Source organism: Cimex lectularius, unplaced genomic scaffold (assembly GCF_000648675.2).
Source record: "Cimex lectularius strain Harlan isolate CLEC.00 unplaced genomic scaffold, Clec_2.1 scaffold165, whole genome shotgun sequence".
NCBI lineage: Eukaryota > Metazoa > Arthropoda > Insecta > Hemiptera > Cimicidae > Cimex > Cimex lectularius.
Window position 1 is genome coordinate 222,625 of NW_019392863.1, and position 24,343 is coordinate 246,967.

At 35.1% G+C, this 24,343-nt stretch overlaps 1 protein-coding gene across 4 annotated transcripts in view; it reads left to right on the forward strand.

The window, feature by feature from the left end:
* The window catches only part of LOC106670312 (atrial natriuretic peptide receptor 1), a 501,739-nt gene that overhangs the window by 119,047 nt on the left and 358,349 nt on the right, over window positions 1–24,343 (forward strand). The window lies entirely within an intron of this gene.

The following is a 24,343-nucleotide window of genomic DNA, read 5'->3' on the forward strand; positions in this document are numbered from 1 at the left end:
CTGCCGAAAGCTGGGCAAGAAAATAAATGTTTTTTCTGTCTTCCTGGCCTCATCCCCAATCTACTTACTGAAAATAAAAATATTTAAACGGAGAAGGCTGATCAATCACTAAATTAAATATTTAATAAATAATTATTTACAATTGTCATGTAAAGACGGTTGAGAAGAAAAATTAGTGTCATGAGCGAGACTCGATATAATGTTTTGCTTGAAGTTACGGTTCTGTAGGATTTAGTTGGTTGGTGTATTTTAACAATGTTTTCCTGCCCATTGGGTTTCTCAAATTTTGACTGATTTTCCTAATGTTGTGCTTTTATAGCGTTTAGTTGGTTGTTCTGTTATTTCCTGGTCAATCCCTTTCTATAATTTGGTAGAAATCATTGTGCTTTTTATGACATATTGCTTGGAGTCATGTTTCTTGAATCTTTCGAAGGATGCTGTGTTTATAGATCATTATTAAATCGTTATAATGTTTTGCTTGCTCTATTTCTTTCAGGTTTGTTCGTCGTGGCAATTTTGTTTTGGATTTGGGTGGTCATTGCGTTTTCATAAATTTTTAGTAATATTCGCATAAATTTGTTGGCTATCGTATATATTAGCTGTTATCCTTGCTATTTTAGTTTTAAAATGTCTAACTTTGTATTGTGATCCTTCTCTTTGGTATTCATTATCATTTTAACTTCTGCCGCTAATCATCTGCAATCTACGAACTTGAAAATTATGTACTGGAATTTATTTGCTGTTTAATTGTTTTATCTTCGAAGTTCAGATATTTTAAAAATGTAAACGACATATATTCTCGATTAAGTTAGAAATACTATTCCTTGTCAGTTAACTCTCTCGGCTACTTTTATATATAGACATTGAATCATTGAAGATGTAGATTTGGCCGCGCCTTCGACCTTCAGTGACTTCACACCTTCGGGCTACGTACGTCATCGGTCTGAACAATGTCTTCTACCCTGAGGACGTACGGCTTCTTCTGACTTATAGGACATAAATAAACGTTTATTTTCGAATGTATTTCTATTGAAAAGATATATTTGGCAAGTGCTTTTGATTGATTATTGTAGTGCTTCGAAAAATGCGTTTTTTGACCAGGTTGTGAAAGGAGACGAGTGGCCATGTAAATTTTAGTCTTGATAAGGTGAAATTCCCATACTCACTTTGGTACGGACAGTTTTTCTACCGCGTTTTTTTTACAATTCATCAAGGTGAACACAATATAGCTTAGAGGGCCTTTGCTGTAAGAAGGAATAATAGATGACACCCACTATCGACCACCAAACTGCGACCGTTTTTTGGGTGTTGAATCGGTTTTTGTGCTCGGCCGACCGGATCCCTTCTAAAGCGTTCGGTTTCTTCACCAAGTCTCGCACTTTTAAGAAACACTGCTGGTTTGCTGAGAAAGTAAAAATGAATTATGGATGAAGTAAAGAGGAAGATTGACGAAAAAAAAATTCGATTGATTTTGGTTTCCAGTTGCAAACAATTATAACAAAAATTTCGAGGTCATGAACCATCTGTTGATAACGCTTATGTTATGGGAAATGATAAATCTCTTCGTTACAATGTGTTTTTTTTAAGTTTCTCGAAAGGGGGGTTTTTCGACGCCGCCCGTGGTCAACAATATGAATTTGTTTTTATCTCCACGCTGAGAATTATAAACAGCCCCTTTAAAAATAATAAAACCCAAGAATGTGAGGATATAAATCATTAAGACGATAACGAGTCTTATTCCATTTCAACATTACAGATGAAATTCAGGTCGAACGACGTCTCACACTCCCGTTTTAATGACGAAAAGATGAAATATGTCTTACCCCCGACCAACGGGGAAAAGTGAGGGCAAGTATTTTCGCTTGACAAAATATTTACATGACAATGTCAACAAATTGAACTTCGGTTCAATGTGAGCTGATGTGAAAACATTGATGACATAAATTTTAAGGAAAACCTCAAAGAATATCAAATTTGTACTTTTTTTGATGGACCGCCCTTCTTAGAAAACTACAGTAATTTTCAGCACATAATCTATTCCTATGTCAAATTGTAAGCAATGTAAATCCATTACGTAGTAATGATTTTTCCGTTGGGCTGAAAATCATAGAAACAAATCGTAAGCAATCTTCGTGACAGCAGAGAGAAATATGATTGCCGAATGTTGATCACGGGTGGTCATTTGTTACTCGTTTCATCAAGACTGTTTTTGTATTTTTTTTATTAAGAAAGAGGGGGTGAAACAGAAGAAAATAATCCCTAAGTGATCACGACGAATTACAATGTAAACCACCATTATTTGATTATTTTGTAAATATTGGTTCGTTTTCAAAATAAGGGTAAATGCTGGTTTTATGAGCAATAGGAAAATAAAAACAAACAGAAAACTGACGCGCGTATGTATGCGAGGTATCAAATATTTAGTTACTCGGTCATCACTCCCGTTTTAGGAGTTTTATATTTAGATGAACGGTTCATTCCAAAAATTTATTAACATCTGTTTAATTTACGCAAAAGGAGAAGATCTAATGAAAGAAGCATACAATTAGTAATATTGTTTGCTTACAACATTACTAATATTATAGACGAAATATCTCAGTTTAACTGTTTCTTTTTAATCTATTTTTATATTTAATTTTTTAACAAAAACATGGTAAAACATTCCTTTTCCGTTTGTTCACCAAAGAAGAAAACATTTAATTGTACAAATGAAATTTATTAGTGTGATTTAAGTGGGGCTTCTTTCCCAAGTACCCCAAATAATATCGAATACTGGAACAGTACTGGAATGAAGTCTGACGTGTTAATGTGATTAGCATAAAAGAAAGCACAAAAGCACTTCCTCGAAAATTATCGAAGGCTCTGGGGCTGTGTGATTGATGTGTAAATGTAATTTATCAGAGCGAAAAAGATTTGTCCCCACAATGACCACGAGATATATCTTGTACTATGGGGGAGTGTAAAAGTAATTTATTAGCGTGAATAGAGATGTTTCTTCCCGAAGGGTCCGAGGTATATCCAGTATTTTGAATGAATATGAATGAAGTATGAAGTGTGATTGTAATTTATAAGTGTGAAGGAAGGGGGTTCTTCTCCAATTACCCCGAGGAATATCGCGTACTCGCGTGCAGTGTGAAAGAACTGTGGTGTGTAATTTATTAGAGTGAATGGATGGGCTTTTCCTCCAAAAAGCACGAGAAATGTCGTCTACTCTGAGTCTGTGTGAATGTAATTTATGAGCTAAAGAATGCGCTCCTTTCTCAATTTTTTCTAATTACTTCAAGGAATATCGACTATTCTGTGGCAATAAGAATACTAAGGGATTCACATGTATTTGAATGTATATATTTTAGTATCTGTATGTTTATTTTAAAAAAGTTTTTATGTAGAATTTATTATATTTATTATTAATTTTTTTATGTAAGATATTGGTTGAAATGAAAAAAGTTAGTGTCACGAGCGAGATTCGAACCCACGACCTTCGGCTCAATACGCTGCTGCTCTAACCACTTAAACTATCGTTACTTCGATCCACTCGGATACCAACTCCCCATCTCAACCTACAACCTTTCGAACTTTCGCTCCTTTTTGCCATTTTTCAATTTTTTTTAATATTTATAATCTTATTATGGGCTGACGAGACGTTGAGAGGCTGGAAATAGGATAGAGATACAACTCTGTAACTCAATTATTTAAAAAAAGAGGATTAACATTTGTTTGTTTTTGGTTCGTATTTTCTATTTTGTTTTATACAACTAACAAGAATATATCGGTTAATTGAATTAAAATTAAAAGAATAAAAATAAATTACAAATATCCCTACTCATATTTGAGCAGTTTCTATTTCGTATATATCGTTTAAATTAGTATTAGGAACGAATAAAACATAGCCAAAATCGAGTTGTAAAAAATATTTATTTGTGCAAACTTAGGATCGTTATGATTCACAAAGAGACCTGTCTATTGGAGGGCGGGGCGTGATTATCGGAAATTCGTTTATCAGTCCAATTTTCGCGGGCCAACCTCAGCCAGGGAAGATTATTCCGTGATCAATGTAAACAGGGTTAACGAGGGCGTAGCGGCGTAACCGATTCACTTGTTTACACATTTAGGCGTCGTTGGAAAGAAGTTGCCCGAACAGGCGACTGCTTGGCAAACAGTGAAGAAGCAGGCAGCCGTGCAACGCCTCCAGGCTCCCAGGTTTGTAAATAACCGACCGAGATGTCTAAATTTGTCCCTTACGGAATTGTGGCAGTCCACAGAGCTATTTCTGAAAACGAAGGTGTCCATCATATAATTATCAGGCTTGAGAACTGTCAAACAAATGTAAAAACTTTCCCCTCTGATTTAGTCAAGTTGTAAAGTTAAAATTAAACGGTATTTATAGTTACATCAAATTTTCAAACAATTCATCAGAATCTGCAAAAATAATTAACGCTGTAAATTATATACAAATTTATATTGTATGATATACGTACGTATCATAAGACATAAATTTTTCTACTTACTCTTCTATTTTACAATCAGTCAACCTTTATGCTATTTAAGAATGCAATGTTTTCAACCTATTCTTCACTCTACCTGTATGAGTGAATGAAAAAATAAACATTCCGGGATTTACTGCTCCCCGAACAATTAATTATGAATCCAACACATTCACTGAAATTCGGGCTGGAGAAAGGTATAAATTTACAAAACTCGTGAGGCCGGATCGTGTATGCAGTAAAACTTCGTTATAACCCTCTTCTCTGGGAAATCATAAATATACAGCTTACAATGAACAAAATTGATTTAAAAACGTAGAATGTATAAAATGGGTATGCGGGTTGAACATATAATAAAATAAAACATAAAATGTACTTATTGATTACCGTGTCTGGACTAAAATATGTAATCATAAATTTTTGTTTGTTTAAAACTGTCTATTTTTTAATAATTTGTAGTGCATTACAACTACCTTCAAGTAGATAACATGTAGTAATGAGCAGGCAATATATACAAACACGACACGCTAGGATGGCACAATTACACAGAAGACAAACACTTTGAGCCCTGAAGATGATCTCAATAAAAGATCGAAACGTTGGCACGATAAAGAAAATGTTTTTCTGAAACCTACATCACACCCGACAGCATCTCACGATATCTGAATAAATATATACAAAATTAAAGAGAAAAAAAAGAAAAAAAAAGAGTGGAGAAAACACTCATCGGTATTACTCCAATGATATTGTCGTTTCAGTCGGCGAGGAAGGTTCGAGGAGATTCGTCGGGATGCGAGGTTTCTGAAGTACTGATTTACGGTTGTTGGGAGGGTTTTGTGAAATCGACTAACTATAAAATCATGTACAATATGGATATGTAAGTGTGTAAGTGGAGTTAGATTCGATACATAAAATGGAGCATCTAGTATTTTTTGTAGAATTAAGGACTATGCAGTTGAATGCGGTGCATGTTGTGATGTTTGCTGAAACCCACACTTCCATTTGGTAAGTCCGTACCGTCTTAATTATGGTGTTGTAAAGCCTTATAAGTTTGAGTGGTAAATTAGAACGTTTGCCAAGAAGGCCTGCAAGAGCTTTATATTGTGTCATAACCTCCTGACGTTTCAGTCGTGTGTGAGGATTCCACGTCAGGCATTTGTCGATGTACAGTCCGAGATACCGCACCTTATCCGCAGTTGGGAGTGGAATATTATTTAAAAAACGGGGGAGGGGATCTTTTTAGAGAGTAAAGGTAATGTTGGTGGATTTGACTGTGTTAAATTGTAACCTTTTCTTTTTACGCCAAGACTCTAGTAGTGTGAGGCTTTAAGTGGAAATAACAAGGTCGGAATTTCTCGAGAGAATTGCCCTATCGTCTACAAATGTGAATGTGGTGGTTTCGGGATTTAATGGTATGTCAGTTGTGAACACCTGGAATAATAATGGGGTCAGAACGGTACCCTGAGGAAATCCAGCATGGATAGGGATATATGCAGATTACAGCTGGCCTTCGATGACTTGAAAAAAACGGTCTGTGAGGTAACTGTGCAGTATGAGATAATAGGGGACGAAAAAAAAACTGTCACCACTGTTTTAAACATACAATTTTCCAATCCGTTTATTTTCTCAAAGGTTTCGTCATTTATGCCGGTGTAATAGGAAAAAAATGTGCGAAGTTTTTTGATCGCATTCAAAACGTCGGTTGTTTTTGGCGCGATGTTAATGGTGTATCATCATCTTTCCATGCAGTGAGATGATCTTCACTTACGTTCTCCAGGCTTGAAGTTTCGCTGTTCACAAGTTTATCGTCAAAAACGTCAAAACCTTCCAATTCAGTGTCTGCAGTTGTAAGGTTTTGTCATTCATACAAGCTAAAACCAAAAAAATGTCAAAAAGTTAAAATTATAAATAAAAAAACAATCAACTCTTCTTTTTTTGACATTCAGAATTCCCAACTCCTGCTTTATTGAAACAATTAGTATGGTTTCTTTTTTAACGCTCATCCACAAAGCGTGCAAAATGTGGACGTCGTCTAAAATAGAAATTCTTTGGTAGTCATCGTAGATGACTCATTAATAGGTATTTTTGTTCCATCCTTCTTTTTTAGCCTTGCTTCAGTTTCTTATAACTTCTTCCACTTTTCTTTTAACTTCAAATATTGTAACTCATTGGTAGTGTTTCACGGTAAGAAACTTAGCTTGATGTTCTACAGATCATGTGATGTATGATGATTAAATGTGCAGTACAATCGTCATGAGCAAGAGTACCTTGCCATATTTTAGTACGGGGTTCCACTCGTGTGAAAACCGATGTTCAGTCATCGACATGATTGATTTAAAAACAATCTATTTTCCTTTTTTACAGCCTATTTTAAGTGTATTTAAAAAAAAAATTAATCAAAAATTGGAGCATTAAAACCGGTAAATCAGAGCGTTAAAACGAATAAAATTGTTGAAAAATAGTTTTGGGTCCGGGGCCGAAGTAAAAGAGCGTTATAGACGGAAAATGAATATGTACAATGTAAACTAGGTTCTTCTTATATTGAACAGACTTATAGCCTTTGAAAAAATAACAAGTAGTTTTGCAATGTACTAGAAATTCTCGTTTCCTTGAATAGACAATACAGAAACAGCGTGATGGTATTGTTTATTATTTTGAATTTTTGTCCCTAGCGCGTGTAGAGAGTGAATGTATTTATTAGCGTGAATCCTCCCTCATATAATAGGTCGAATACTTCACCTCTTTAATTGAATAAGTAAAAAAATGTATTTCTAGGTGAGTGAGAGTGTGAATGAATTTGAATTTGGAGAATGATTGCTTTGGGGGACTGAAATGGAATAATTGTTCATTCCAACCTCGGAGGCCAAGACTGACGGTTTGACCCTGGACTGCCGAGACCCGGGAGAGATTCTCGAGGCTTGCCAGTATTGTACATTACAAAATCTGGAATTGTCGGTCGACTGAGAAGTGATAGACTCAACACTTATTTGATTTTTCCTTAACAAAAATATAATCACAAATAAATAAATTGCGTTGATTTCAAATTCAAAAGCGATATCTTTCTATTTGTAATAATTTGTGACCCTTGTAACGTATTGTTTGTAAAGAATTCAATAATTAGTTTTGCTTTTGAATTTTTATGTTTAAATCTTGTTAAGTGGGAGATTTATGAAATCCCGAAAGTTGAATTGAAAACACTGTCGTGTTGCTATGATATTGTATCTACTGTTTTAATTACAAGTTCAAAAATGATTTATTATTTTAACTTGCGCTTTGTTTATTTTAGTCCATATTAACAACTGCCAAGGGTTGAAAGTGTTGGTTTTCACTTATATTCCTCCTCCCACGCAGTTTTATTCAACGGGCCGAAATTCCATGACCCATTGTGATAAAAGTGAACGATGAGAGTTTCCAAATATTAGGTAGTAGGAATTTATTTATATCATTATGCAGATTGTCTTCTAAGGAATAAATTCTCATTAGATTTAAGGCCTAAGAAGTCTCGTATAACAATGAAACATATAAAGAGTCCTGATACATCTATATGCAGAGTAACGTAATCTGTCAACATAATTCAAAACTGGCTGAAAGTCTTGGGAAATACATTGAATGGTTACGAATGAAAGTACCTCGCCCTTGTATGTCTATACCTATCTTCTTAAATGGCCTAAATGACGGATTTTTGGTACTGTTTGGAAGTAATTGAAATTTTAAATATAAAATATATTCCATCAATTGATTGAGACAACAAACCCATGGCTCTTTGACAGATACTTACAGAAACAGACGGATCCTTGAGCCCGGGCCAAAACGTTTGGAACACCTGCTGGACAAACAATGATCCGGTTTTATAACCGTATAATTGTTATAATACGATACAAGGTAGTAAAAAAACAACATATTTTTGAAACAAGGGAACACGAACACGACTTAAATATATGTTTATTAAGAATGGAACTAGCAAAAAATACATCTATTCTTTTAATTGGAATATCAACTTTAGCGATTGTTTTAGTTTTAATTCATAAACATATGTTAAACAGTGCTTCAAAATATCATGATGCAAAAAAAATCAATATTGATCAATACTATTGTATCAATTCTTAATTTTTCTTAATGTGTAATGTTTAGTGGCCGTTAATTAATAATTATTTTGAGATCGGGAGATGCTGTCTGGTATGACCTAGGTTTAGAAAAACATTTTCTTTATCGTTATTATTGTGTGTCGTGTTGAGAACGTTGAGCCATTGGGCACTCTCAACATGACACACAATAATGACACATCAGCACAGAAAACAAACACTTTGAGCTCTGATGATGATATCAATAAAGGTCGAAACGTCGGCATGATAAAGAAAATGTTTTTCTAAACCTAGACACACCAGACCGCTTCTCACATTCCCAAAAGAATCAGTTTTCTTAATTTTGGACGCGGTCAACAAGGTTATAACGAAGGTTTTAACATTATCCTTCCTTTTTGAAAACCTTTTTGTTTGGGAAATTTATTCATTTTGTCTGCAGGGTGTAATGAACCTGAAATTTGTTCGTTAGCGATCGTTTTGGCCTATCCTCTATGGTCTGTCAGACGTGCGTTTTAGGAGGTTGTGTACGTATTTCGGCGTTACATCTGTTTGTCCTTTGGTTGATTAATCAACGCCGGCTTATCCTAATGAATCTTTTGGAACCTCTTGTTTTATTGTTGAATTGGCAATGGGGTGAGGTTGAACTCATTGAAGATGGTGCAGTGCCGAAACGAGTTTCAGCAATTCAACAAACCCGCCAGTAAAGACGGACCCAATAATTAACCCAGTGCCGGTTTATTGAGTTCACCGACTTTCTGTCCTACAACCGGTATCAACTCTTGTTTTTGGTTAACAACGGTTCGTTGAGGTTACTACCTATATTGTACAAAGATATATGAAGATTAATGTTATACTAACGACGTTAACACTGCTCATGGATATTAAGGCACATAAACTTAATTTTGAAAAAACATAATTTCAAAACCATTTTACCGTAACATCGTCGGGATAAATAAATTGTCGAAACAAACTCCAAACAAAACGATCAGAAATAATGTTGATTTGGTCTGTCTAAGTAAGGAAAACATGACGAGAAAAGTCGCGTTCTACTTCTTTTATTTACGTCGGAGTAAAATATTTAATATAATAAATATTGTTTTCTGTGTTCCTCATTCATTGAATCTATGATGAATGACGGATAAAGCATTTCACTTATACCTTTCATTCGTTGCCATTCCATGCTGGGAAATGCAAGTACGATTGACGCGATTTTTGTCTTTTTGATTCAATATTTTTATGGCTATAATATTTATATTTTCAAGCTTGGCCAACGTATCCTAGTTAATAACCAGATACTGCGTCATAGGACATCCGAAATACCTGTATTCAGGCGAGGCCTGTCGTCATGTGCATCTGTTAAATCAACTTACTCCCATTACGTCAGCCCGTTGGTCAGCAATCTCTCATCTAATCAATTTACCAAAATATAGATGTGTTAAGTAATTTAAGCTGACCCAACATTAATCTATTACTTGTCTGTCGTTATAGTACAAAAAATCGAAGAAGTATAAAATAGTATAAAAGAGAAAAAATTGATTAAAAACTTGTTTGAACGGCCTTTAATTTTTTATTTCTTTGTTTCAGTTATTCTCCCTTGTAATGTTAGTTTTTATAGTTTGAGTGGTTCAAATTGAAATTGCTAAAATAATTAAGACAAAATGTTTTAACTTTGCTCAACACTTATCGTCCTCGGGCTGGATTTATTGTCTCTTTTTAAGTTGTAATTATAAAGGCTTATATTTTTGGTTTTATTATAGGGAGCTATCTCAGGTACTTTTTAAACATTGCCTACTATTTAATGATGTCATCAATCTATGAATTAATCGCAATAAAAAATATTTTAAAAAATAACGATCATAACAATCAAATTGTAAACTTTTTATATATATTTCGGTCATCGTGTGAATTCTGTGTTTTGTCAGTAAAATTCAATTTTATATCAAATTAAAGTGAAATTTTAGTTTCTATTTGCTTAGAAAAAATCCGTAGATACGGTTTTTTCAATGATAAAAAGACGATCAAACTCTATGGCTTATGTTCCGCCTTAATATCGTAACCTCATAAACTTTATGGCATGGTCGTCCAGGGATGACAAGGAGGCTCTGACGACGCGACGCACCCCCCACGAACTTTACGCCAAAAATTAACCCTTCTGTACCTAATTGTTACTGCACAGATCATAAAAAAATCCTCCCGGCACATGTAACCACAAAATGTATAGTTTTTTGGTGCTATGTATATTCTTTTTACGATTTTAAGGGTTTAAAAAAATTTTTTGGTCTGCTTTATTCATCTTTCACATTGCAACTTTTTATATACCTAACCTCATTTAGTTAAATTATAAGTACTTTTTATTATTCTAATTAACAAAATGCATCACTGATGTATAATAAACCTTGAAATAGATGCAGAACAAAGATCTACATATACAAAAAAAAATTGAGTTAGTTTAAAAACAGTTAGATGCAAATAAATATTACATACTCTTCAAAAAGGACATTCCGCTTTGCAACGGTTGAAATAACAGTGAATTTAAAAAACTCCAGATAGGATGAATTTTTAAGTGGAACACCAAACATTAATTCAGGCCCTAATTTTTTTATTACTTTAAAAATTCATATTTAATAGCTTTAAAGAGAACGGAAATCAAATTTGTGTAGTTCTTTTTTCACACAAAAAAATATATAATAACCTGGAAACACGTGCAAAACAAAGGCAGAACACCATATTTAAAAAATGTGGAAGCTACTTAAAATATTTTTGCCTCGGCTACCAAGACTAATTGGCATGAATGCTCTAACAAATATCAAATTTCTAGCTTATGTATAACAATTAAATAAGGTTTTTAGTTGAGATAAAAAAGTCAATGGTACGAGCGGGATTCTATCCCACGATCTTCGGCTAGATACGCCGCTGCTCTACCACTTGAGCTATCGTGACCTCGATCCACTCGGACACCAACTTCCTATCTCCACTAAAAACCTTATTTAATTGTAATATATTAATTGGTCAAGCGGAACACGAAACTAGTGAATTTAAAAAGTACCTTCACTAAAGCACTCCCTGGCCATTTCATTTGTCGCCGAGAATCAAATAGACATTTGAAAAATGGCAAAAAAGGAGGGAAAATTCAAAAGGTGGGGTTGAGATGGGAAGTTGGTGTCCGAGTGGATCGAGGTCACGATATTTCGAGTGGTAGAGCAGCGGCGTATCTAGCCGAAGATCGTGGGTTCGAATCCCGCTCGTGCCATTGATTTTTTTATCTCAACTAAAAACCTTATTTAATTGTAGTATATTAATTGGTCAAGCGGACCACGAAATAAGTGAACGTATGTATAATATATATCTCGTACCAAAAAGTTTCATTAAATCGATGAGCCCACGTAGCTTGGAAGGTCTTATAAAACAGAACTTACGTAGCATTTGGATTTACCTATATTGTTACAGTTCAAAAAAGCTGTTCTATAAATCAAATGTTTATTAGATATTTATATTTTCTGAAATTTAGTTGTCCGGGCTGGTATAGTTCCCTTATTGTATATCATGTTCATATGTACTACCGTTTTATATTTTATTTAGTCCATAGTAAAATAATTTAACATTTAAAGTAGGAATTATTGTATTCTATCTTTTATCACAATGAACTGATTGCTTGTTTGCGACTCGTCCAACAGAACCCATCCCTGCAATCCCTTACGGCGCGGCGTCTCAAGAAGAAATAGACCCGCGGCGTCTCAAGAAGAAATAGACCCGCGACCTCCTTTCTGGGGAGTAGGCACAGTTGTTCATTCAATGATGTGAAGTAAGAGACTAATATTGATTATTTGCTCCCTTCAATATGCAAGATATAAATATATCTATTTTCATCAAATTACATATTGTAACCATATATATTGCAGACTCTAATAAAATATTTTAAAAAAAATGAAATTTCACCTCCCTGTAGGCTATGCATTTGCGGACAGGATTCAAGTTAGAGGACAGGTTTGCGGTGTCGTCCGCGTAGGTGGCGATACTAGTATCAGGATGTATTGTTAGGTCAGCAGTATAAATGACATATAGGACAGGACCAAGGATACTACCTTGCGGTACACCGGCCTTTGTCTGTTTGACTTCTGAGAATTCATTGCCGCACCTCACTCTGAAACAGCGATTAGTTAGGTAGGATTTCAATAAAAGGTAATAATGAGAGGGAAGGAAGCGCTTAAGTTTAAAAAGTTTGCCTGGTTGCCAGAACCTGTCGAAAGCCTGTGCTACTTCTAAGAACGCGCCCAGGCAATACTCCTTTTTTTCGAGGGCCGATGAGATAGTGTCGACTACTTTAAAACATCGTTGGATAGTGGAATGTTGAAGACGGAAACCGAATTGGTGAGAGGGAATGATTTTATAGGTATCAAGCATTGATATTAAGCGTTTTAAAAGGAGTCGTTCTAGGATTTTTGACATTTCGGGAAGCAGGCTAATAGGTCTGTAGGATGAGATCTGGTTAGGGGGTTTGTGAGCTTTAGGGATGAGAATAATGAAGGAATATTTCCATAGGAGAGGGAATTGAATGGTTCGTAGGATTGCGTTATATATTGCGGTTAAAAATAGGACGGCCTTGTGTGGGAGGTTTCGCAGGATACTGGAGGTGATGGTGAGAAAGTGGTATTGCATTACTTGTTGTGCGGGAGAGGTATCATTTATGTCTTGATGAGGAGTAAAGGTGGATTCTAAATTGGATGGAAATAAGTCATCTCTGACCCAGGATCCGTTCGGTGATCGGGTGGGGGAATTGACTGTGTGATATTTTAATATGTTTTGGTAACGGACCAGAGAGAGTTGTCTTGCGTAGAAAGGGATTTAAGGTATTTTTTCTACTGGGAGAAGCGGTAGGAAGAGAATTCTGTCCATTGCCCCATTGCGGGTGCTTGGCATTGAAATCTCCCCCAGCCAAAAACCGGCGTCCGAGGGAGCAAAACATGGATTTTAATTGGGGAGGATATAAGGGGACAGACGGGGTGCAATAGACTGCTGATAATATAAGCGGTGCGGAAGAGAGGGATATTGAGATCACTTGATGGGAGTTAGTGGATGTTATGGAGTGAAGATTATGCTGTATGGATTGTCGGGCAAGGATTAATGAGCCTCCTTGAGCCCGATTTCCACTAAAGTCACACCTATATGTTGTGAATCCTGTTAAGTGGAAAACATGTCTGGCGCATAAGTGAGTTTCTGTGATAAGTGCTACGTCTATATGTTTGTTTTAAGTAGTGTTTCAAGTTCTTGTATGTGCTTCAGTATTCCGTTTGAGTTCCAGAGTAGAACTGTGTGTGGTTTGGTGGGTACATGATTCATCGGGAAAGCTTGAGGAGGAGTTCAGTTACAAGCGTTGTTAGAAGGGAGATGAGAAAAGTGATTAATGACTTAAAATCATTAAGGTAAGATGGGGAATGATTTCTGTCTTTGGAGCTGGTGTAGTATGGAGTGCTGGCTACCTGACCATAGCTGGAGGTGCGGGTGGAGGTGCGGGTCTTTGCCCAGACATATGGCGACGCCATAGGGGCAGGTGTAGAAATGAAGGTTTGTTTGGGTGGATTTGCTAAGTTCTTGATTGTTGGATCTGGTACGTTGGATTCGCCTTTCTTCTGGGAGGTAGCACTGGGAAGAAGGTCGATGTCATCGTTGAGGTTTCAGTTGGCGCATTAGGTTTGAGTCTCTCAGCTTTCTCTTGGTTTGAAGCTCCCTGTGGGTGGTGCATCCTTTGTAATTAGCACGGTGTGCCCCTCCACACAGTGCACACGTTGCAGGGAAGTCTAGCGGTCTCGCACATTGTGTCGATTGATGTGGGCCTCCGCATCTGACGCATCTATGCGGGTGATTGCAGTATGTACTGGTGTGACCAAAATCCTGGCATCTGGTGCACTGAGCAATGCAGTGTGCAGTAACAAATCATGCACACGAGATTGGCAGTAAAATTTGTCATTACCCAGTAAGGCTTATAATTGCTGACAAAATCGTGTAAAGTTCACGATGTTTTTTATCATAATCGGCGGCGGTTTCGGAAGGGATTTATCTATTTATTTGGGTAGGGCTCGTTGAAGTAAATCGTATTAAAGGAGGTTGAATTGGAGAAGTGGTTTTCCTTGCTCCTTTTATTAATTTGTTTTTAGGGGAATTATTCACGCTGCCGCTTTTTTAAAGCGTCGTTTCGGTCGTTCCCTAGTGACACGTATATTTGATTCTAAGACTGTAAATTGGGCATTTTTGTCTAATAAATTAGTGTTCTCATTGGCTGCGTCTGAAATATTTGGGTCACTCATGACGCGAGGAGTAACCTCGGACCACAATAACTCCGGTACGATGTATACTACTGAGTAATGTTTTGCTTACCTTGTTTTGTAAACAAGGGAAAAATCCTCCTGCTCCCCACTACTCTCGGCCACGGCACCTCGCCCGACGAACCAACGCCCGTCCGAATTTTTGTTTTTCTAATTGCGTTCTCTTTTACACAATTAATAAGAGAAAACAATCGTCGCAGAAGAGAAGAGAAGAGAACCGTCCATTGTAGAAGTAAAGAACGAGTCGAGACTCGAACTTAAACTGCATTAACAAGTGGGTTTAAAAGGGAGCAAAATTCCACGATGTTATCTGTACGACTATCACAATGGAATTGAAGATTAACAAAAAGTGCGAAAAAAGTCTCCTGGCAAAACTACTGTTCCACGTTGAATAGGAGACTAGCGTCATCTGGTCAAAATTAAAAACCCTAAAAAATGGTTTTAATGCCTACAGTCCTACAATAGAGGTCCTTGGACGGAAACCTTTACACAAAATCTTTTTCCCCAGTTGCATTTCAAATGACAAGACATGCCCTTCATTAACCGGTTCTTTTACTATTCCCGAACTAAACCTAGTTTTGAAAAACTCATATAATATTGCTCCTGGGAAAGATCAAATTCATTATTCTATGTTATCAAATCTTTCAGAGAAATGTAAAAACCTGCTTCTTAAGGTGTACAATGAAATATGGCATTGAAAGGAACAAATTCGCTAATCCTGGAAGACCTCATGGGTTACAGTACTAAGGAAACCAAGGAAGGATCCCAGTCTCGCAACATCATACCGACCTATTGCATCGGCCTCATGCGTCCTGAAGACGTATGAAAAGATGATAAAGAACCGTTTGGTTGGAAAAGTACCAATTAATTCCATGTTCTCAATCCGGATTTAGAAAAGGGTTCTCGGTACAAATGCGCAAGCAGCAAATTTAATTTGTGATATATACAGTGCCTTTTCAAATGCAAAGTCGTTAATAGCTCTATTTGTAGATATTTCTTCAGCTTATGACTGTTAACCATACTATTTTAGGTTGTAAAATGTCGAATTTAGGGATTCCTGACATTATGACCCAAAACATCTTAAATATTATAAAGTACAGGGAAGTGATATTTAAAATAAATGACATTAAGACAATTTCGGACTTATCAAGGTCTCCCTCAGGGAGGAGTCTTGAGCCCTATACTGTTCCTTATGTATGGGTTTGTTCTCAAAACTCATATCCCTCCCTCCATTAGCGTAATACAATATGCTGATGACATATGCGTTTACACAACAAACAGATCAATAGAGGGAGGCGTTCTAGCTTTGGATGAAGCTATGATGGAATTTTCAAACTGGACAAAAATAATAATTTAACTATTTCTTCTACAAAGTCGCAATTATGCCCTTTTTCAAAAAGTGGATTATTCCATTAGGGAGCTTTGTCACCTTGGGCGGTTTCACCATACCGGTATGGTCTGTCAAATTTCTGGGCCTAACACTTGACAGAAAGTTGTTGTGGAAAAAACACATCTCCCTGATCATAGCCAAAGGGGAAAAATATTTATTCTCAGGTGTTTTTCTTCAAAGAGTTTAGGAGCCGATCCCGACACAGGTCTACTGTTTTATAGGTCATGCATAGCCAGTGTAACAGATTTTGTATTGATTTTTTTCGGTAACGCACCTAAGTGTGTTCCGAAGTAAATGCATGAGAAGATACTTGGGATGCTTGTCAAATGCTTGTCAAACACTCCAACAAAAGTAATGGATATGGAAAGTTGTGAATCCTCACTGTTTATTTTGTCCTAAGTAATTATTCCTTGAACAGCGATGCCTATAAAAAAAATAAGGTTTTTAAATATCGAGGTCTTAATAAAAAAAAATGGGAAAAGAAAAAGCCTCCCCCTCTAGAGGACGCATATTTAGAAACAATTGGTCTCGTTACATCGCTGTACAAAGGGAACATTTGTCCAGTGTTTGATCTGGAATACGAATCCTTTTGCTCTCGATTAACCGTGAAGTCATTGAGAGATTATGCAGAAACCCCTACGTGGGTGATTAATTCAATGTTCATTTTTGACATTGCGGAATCCATATTTCATTTTCACTGATGGCTCTAGGACCATAGAAGAAACGTGCCTGATATGTTCCCCAACAAGGAAAATGGAAAATGTACAAACACCCACCGCAATTTACTATCTTCTCAGCTGAAGTTTTAGCAATTTATAAAGCCATCGAGTATGCATGCGAAAGCAATTTAAGCTGCGAAACAATTTTAATAATATCAGATTCGAAAAGTGCGTTGGATGCCTTAAAAATATAACGCTGAAAACCGTTAGCAGCTATCTGATCATTTGGGTGGCAAAAAGAGTTCTCGATATGAAAAAGAACAAAAGGTGAAAACAGCATTCTTCTTGGTACGAGGCCACTCATTCATGAGGGTGAGCTTCTAGCTATTCCTATTCCCCTCCAAGAGGTAAAGCTACAAGTCAAGAAGATGGTGAATCAAAAATGGATTAAAGAAACGAAAGCCTACACACAGGAGCATTTTTTACATCCATAAACCCCAACATTAATCGGTATCCTTGGTTTTATAATTCCGGAATGACAAATAAGGACTGTACAATAATTACCAGACTTAGGGCGAACCATAGGATCTGTTGCGCGTACTCATATAAAAGCGCGAGATAAAGATGATCTTGAGCACGCAATGATGATCTGCAAAAAGTATGCGCTACAAAGGAATGGTGGTGGTTCGTAAAAATGTATGAGGTGAAAGAATCGAAAAACCTTTCAACTAGAAAACTTTATTGGCCTCAAAAAATAAAGGCATCTACTTATGTTTGTTAAAATGTATAAGTGCGCATTAACCATATGATAATTGAATATTAACTAATTAAGTTGTTATTGTTATTTATTTATTTGTTAGTTTATTATTTATTCCGGCTTGTGTAGATGACTCTAAACAATTGGGGGGGGGGTTCCGCGCAGGTGTCGGGGGCAGTGTTGGGCAAAAATTAGTCATGTCTAATGATTAATGATTGATCACTCAGAACGTTAGTCATGATTGGTAGTAAGTAACTAATTTAGTCATTAGTCGCCATATGTGATTGATGACTAAATTAGTCATGACTAGTAATTAAATACGAGGCATGACTAATTTAGTCACAATATAGTTAGTCATGACTAAATTTCGATAAATCATGTTCAAATGGGTGCTCAAAAAATGAAAAATACACCATCACTTTTAAAAAAAATTTTAACAGAAATTTATTTAATCAAAACGAAAATCCTTCAACACCTTATTTAACAAAAATCTATCTTCCAATTTAACTTAAAGTAAAACTCCGTCGTTATGAAAAGCCAAAAAATAATGATAATGATAATAATAATAATCCTAAAACAAGCTACGCTTTGAAAAGTAAATATGTTTACATAACCGATCAATGGAAAAAATATTTCTTTGAATTAAAATTTATTCCACTTAAAAGGAGAGATTTCTACATTATTTGGAAAATACACCATCTAGGGGTCTTGATTGTAATAAAATAGACATGTAGAATAATTATGTAACTTTGGTTTTCGTTTATGATAACAATTTCCGACGACCCTTCACATGTTGTTCCACACGAGCTTAAAAGTTCGGTGGCTAATGCGGAAATGTAAAGCCAAAAAAAAACTGGGTGAATACCCGTATAAATAATTAAATAAATGCTTTTATCATATATTATTTTATGAAGTGCGTAGAATATTAAAAAGAAATTTCTCGTTGCTCTAAGGCCTGATTCTAATAGTTTTCGGCCTACTATTTCCATCAAAGTAATTAAACTCGGTGATTTCATGCACTTTACCTTGCAAGTTATAATAAAGTATCAAATTTTTAGAGTATGTTCGTACAGAACCATTACGTAAATATGTGTTTTTAAATATATACGAAGCTTATTTTTCTGAAAACCTGATGAAACTCGTTACAACTATGTATGAAATGGCTACCATTGACGCTATAGATCCTACAAAAATAGAGTATTTTTCATACAGTATAAAATAAATTGACATGAGTACTTCATTGGGACTGACAAGGCTTACAGAAATTTTGATTACTATTTGCATTGTATTGGTTAATTGTTAAACTGACTTTATAGAATAAATAACTTATTGTAAAAAAGTTTCATTTGCTCTTTCTGGGGGCCGACTGGCAGTATTTTCAAATACTTGTGATTTGTGAACAGTGAATTGACACCGTTATCGAATTATGAACTTAGGACTTCTCGAGGCTGCTGGAAACGAAAATTACGTGAAATGGAATCGGGCCGGGGCTTATAAATAAGTTTGGAAAGAGGAAAACTGAATTGCCTGGAAAACTTTCCTATTTCCTCTTAGTCTATTTTTAAACCTTTTACAGTAATTTAAGTTTATTTAGTAAAGAAAGCCTATAGTCCATTTGAAACAGAAGCCCCGCTTTCTCTAACGCGATTAGACAGACAAAACCGGGCGGACTAAGGTATTAAAAACCATATTATTTTTATTCACGATTTGGTTTTTAGTACAAAGTAATATATGGAAATCCTGTCAAAAATCTCCTAGTGGGTGATAATTTGGTGATAATTAAATTTTGATTTTTAACTGAGCGCAAGTATGTTGAATGTTTATCAGATTATAAAAAAATAATTATCAGAAGGTTCAGAAAATGAGGGAAATCTGCATCTTTGACCCTTTAATCAGCTCATTGTCAATTGTAATTTTCGTTAGGTGAGATCCAATTAAATACAGATGGTCTAAATTCGTCACCTCAGGTAGAGGATAAAGAAACTCAGGAAACACTTTTTTTTTAAACCTTTTACAGTAATTTAAGTTTATTTATTGTTTTTTAAGCAGAAAAAAGCAATTTAAAAAACTAAAAACTTGCAAATTTTCGATCGTTACCGGGCCGGCAATTGTTTTCTTTGTATACCCAAATCCTTACTGATATATTCTTTCCATTTTGGTGCGTTGATATTGACATTGAAACTATCATAGATTCCTTGTCTAATTATACCCTCGTTAATATTTCATTATTCATATATCTAATATTTTATCAATCTTGGCAATTTAGTAAAACTCCAAATTCATCAAAGTTATGTATCAGTAGGTATTGTTAGTGAAAATATCTTAAGAAAACTTACAAAAGAATTTACTCTGTACTTTATCCATAAAAGTTTTTCTTTTTCTTACAAGTAATGATGTTTTATATCTTAAAGTAGAACCTAAGAATCAAGCATAATCACAAACTTATATGTAAGGTAAATATATTCACGAAAAACCCGCAATAAATGTTGAATAAAAAATTGAAAAAATGGAATTAAAGTAATAATGACCGATTGTTGGAAATACATAAATCCGTCCCGGAGGTTTATAACTAAAAAAATAATTTACGTTTTTAATTTTTTTCTTGGCCGTACTGCATTGATTCAATTTTTGTTGATTATCGGTATTATATTTAACAAAATTGTGTCAATTACTAAAAGTAATTTTTTCTCGGCTCATCGCTTACAATAGGGAAGAATGCTTGGTCATGTGGATGATATTTTCGGCCTAGCATCACTAATAATTGACACCGGTAATCCCACATTGTACTCTGGTCGATGTTTTCAAAATTGTTTTTATAAATAAAAATTATTTTTTGTGTAGGTAACGTTTGAAATTTAGGTTGTTCCTTTGTGTTTTATATACTGTTTATTATCTTTGGGTTCTCTCTATTTAATTATATATCCATCTCGTTATGTATATATCGAATGGGAATTAAATACAGCTAAAAAATTTAATCGTGTCTAACGATTGATGGCACTGCGTACCATCAGAAGTTTTGGAATCATCCCATTTGAAGCCTCGCCAGTACTATTCTAATAAAACTTAAAAGCTCCGTATAATTAGTGAATTTGGAAAAAATGTCGATAGCGACAAGAACTTCCCACGAGAACAAAATAGTTTCGCCTATGCATTACTTCGAATAGGCTCACCCTGGAAAAGTACTGCCGGTTCGATAACGTTTCGTTTCAGAAAGTGTGGCATATATCATATCCACTGATGTAGGCAAGTAAGCGAAAAAGTCGGTTGAACTTTTGCAGTTTATCACAACACCGTTAGGATTGGGAATAAAAATCTCGTCTTGATGATGGATACTCCAATAACCAGGCGGAATTTACGGCAATAATAAAATGTATGCACTGGAATACACACAAGTTAAATGAAGTCACTAACACATTCAAAAAATTTACTCTGATTGATAGCAAGGCTCAAAGCTTTGGAAAATACCAGAAATCACGGATTTTTGGTGGATGCCATTTGAAAGGAACTGATCAGCATCGAAGAAGTCAAAGCTTATGTGAGAATAAGTGGGAGTGAGGAAGCTGATTTGTGGGCATCATTGAACCATAAACTGATCCAAGTAATAACGGATCATGGTTGAATGTTCTTGGACGTCTTCCCATTTAATTGTCGAAAGAAACCTCTAGTCACGCACCCATTATACAATGGAAGAAGGTGGTCGGTTTCAGTGTTGTTAGAAGACGAAACGATTGACTATTTCGTCAGTCTTGTAAATAAGTTGGATATGTAAAATTAGCTTCCTTTATTATAATATCGTATAAGGACTACTTTTGTTTGAATTTATTTTGATTTGTAACAACATGCTATATTTATATGCAGTAGGTTTTTACTCAATTAAAAAAAAAATCATCTCGTTTATTCTTCATATTGAAAGACCGGATGTTTTATTTTAAACTTGTTGTGGTTCAATTTAAATAATTATTCCTCAGTATTATTTTCCTGAGGTTGGCCTAATTTTAAACTCAAGGGGTTTAAGTAATCTTAAACCTTAATTACTCTGTCAGGTAATTCGTTCATCTATCCTCACTTTTATGCTACTAAATTTCTCAATAATTCTGTTCAAAGGAAACCACGAAATTTAAAACGGAAAATTTTACAATACGGTTTGAACGAAATAGATCAGCTCTGTTCCGATTTTTCGCCATCAGCTAGAAATAAACGAGCTGACGAAAGTTTATATTTTGTGTTTATTTATTCCCTTCCATTTTTATATTCCACAGGGAAATAATTAAGAAAAGCTTTTTGCACTTTTCTCTTAAGATATTGCTTAAAACTTGTCCGAATAGATTTCCTCACAAAACACGAAACGTCAAGTTTTTATCAAGAGCGATGGAAATCTATGGAACACAATTCTTGAAATTTCTCACTTAGGGATTATTTCCTATGAAGTCGACTTTTGCAGCCATGCCGGATATTAAAATAATAACGAGAACTATCATGTCAATATGTGTAATATACTAAATTAATTAGTGATTAATAAAAATTCACTAGTTTCGTGGTCCGCTTGACCAATTAATATCTTACAATAAATTAAGGTTTTTAGTTGAGATAAAAAAGTCAGTGTCACGAGCGGAATTCGAACCTACGATCTTCGGCTAGATACGCCGTTGCTCTACCACTTGAGCTATCGTGACCTCGATCCACTCGGACACCAACTTCCCATCTCAACCCCACCTTTTGAATTTCCCCCCCTTTTTTGCCATTTTTCAAATGTCTGATTCTCGGTTACAAATGAAATGGCCAGGGAGAGCTTTAGTGAAGGTACACTTCATTTTAAACTTTTTAAATTCACTAGTTTCGTGTTCCGCTTGACCAATTAATAACTTACAATTAATTAAGGTTTTAGTTGAGATAAAAATATTACATTTTGTTATAGTATTTTTTTTATAAGTTAGGTTCAATACACTGAATAATTACAAGGACACGTTTGTTTGTATTTTTGTACATTATGAATAAAAAACGGATTTTAGTATGAAATTATTAAAATCGTTTCTTTCTCTTTCATATTCATAATTTCCGTTATACGTATAAATGAAGTATTTTGAAATTAATACTCTTAGAAAATAAAACTGGCAAGAAATTGTGCTTTATTTTTAATCCTCTTGTCAACAAACACTAAGAATAATTGACATAAATGCTGCAAGCATAGAAAAGATAACTGGTGCAGTGAGTGTGCTGTTCAATCCTTTTAAAAAGGTAGTTCCTACTCACGGTAACTTGTTTTCACCGATCCGGATTTTGAGCCTACAGCTCATCCTCCTACAAGCCGATGATGAGTTTTAGTCTCGAAATCCGGATCGTGAAAACAACTTATTGTTAGTAGGATCAACCTTTTTAAAAAAAATTTTAAATGTTTTCAACACATAATTTATTAGACTTCTTAGTAAATAATGTTATAATGATCTGGAACTGGATTATTTTCATTGCAACACTTTCCTAATTTTAATAATGTGTTTTTATGGACAAGAAAGATGATGTTGTATAAAACGTTACGTTTAAAAAAATAGTTATGCTGGTATTTTTTTTTTCCGAATGCAAGGTCCTTTAACTTACACTGATGAGCACAGCGTCAATGCCTAAGTCGTTGCGGCCACCGACGCTCCTGTTTTTCCCAATAGTTACAGTTATTGATAGACATATACATTTAGCAACTTATCATTTTATTATAAAGAAAATAATTTCATTATTAAGCAATACATTAACATGAAACAAACATTGAACACTTCATCTAGAAAATAAAATGAATGCAATGTATGTTATATTTCGCGTGCGCTCGGGGCTGAAATGACCAAGCTGCGTATGCACCCTTAAATTAAAAAAAGTTGTGTATATTATTATTTCTTCTAGTTAGCATATAAACACACTTAAGGTCGCACCAGTAAATAAAATAAACATGATAAATAAAATATGCAGAGAGAAAGGAAGAAAGAAAGCGAGAAGGTATATATATATATANAAGAGAGAAAGAATACATACATATACATTTGTTTATGTAAAAAATAGAGAGAGAGAGAGAGAGAAAGAGAGAGAGAGAGAGAGAGAGAGAGAGAGAGAGAGAGAGAGAGAGAGAGGGAGAGTGAGTGAGCGTGAGAGAGAGAGTGAGTGTGAGATAGGAGAGAAGGAGTTACGGTTTTTAACTCAATTGCTAAAAGTCAGGACAAAATGTAAGAAAGTTGTCACGAAGGCATACGATTGCCGAGTTCGTAATGAAGCCAGTAATTACCATTGTATGGGGATATAAGTACCAAGATATTATAGAAAAAGTGCAAAGATCTTACCTCAAAAGAATTCTAAACCTACCCTCATACACGCCTAACTATATGCTCTACCTAGAATTAGAAACTACACCTATTGTCCTATATACACTAAAACTACACCTCAGTTATATAATTAGGTGCCTCAAGTTGACCCCCTGACAGATACCCACACTAAGGGGAAAAAAGGAAAAAATTTACTCTGCTTTAGGGAATATAGCGAGATTGAAAAGGCACATGGTATTTCTATCCAAGTATTACTCAACTCAAAACAAACAATCAATGATATAATGAAAAAGGTTGAAGCCAATGTAAAAAACTCGTACGTAGAGAAAGCATGTAATTCCTTATATCACCC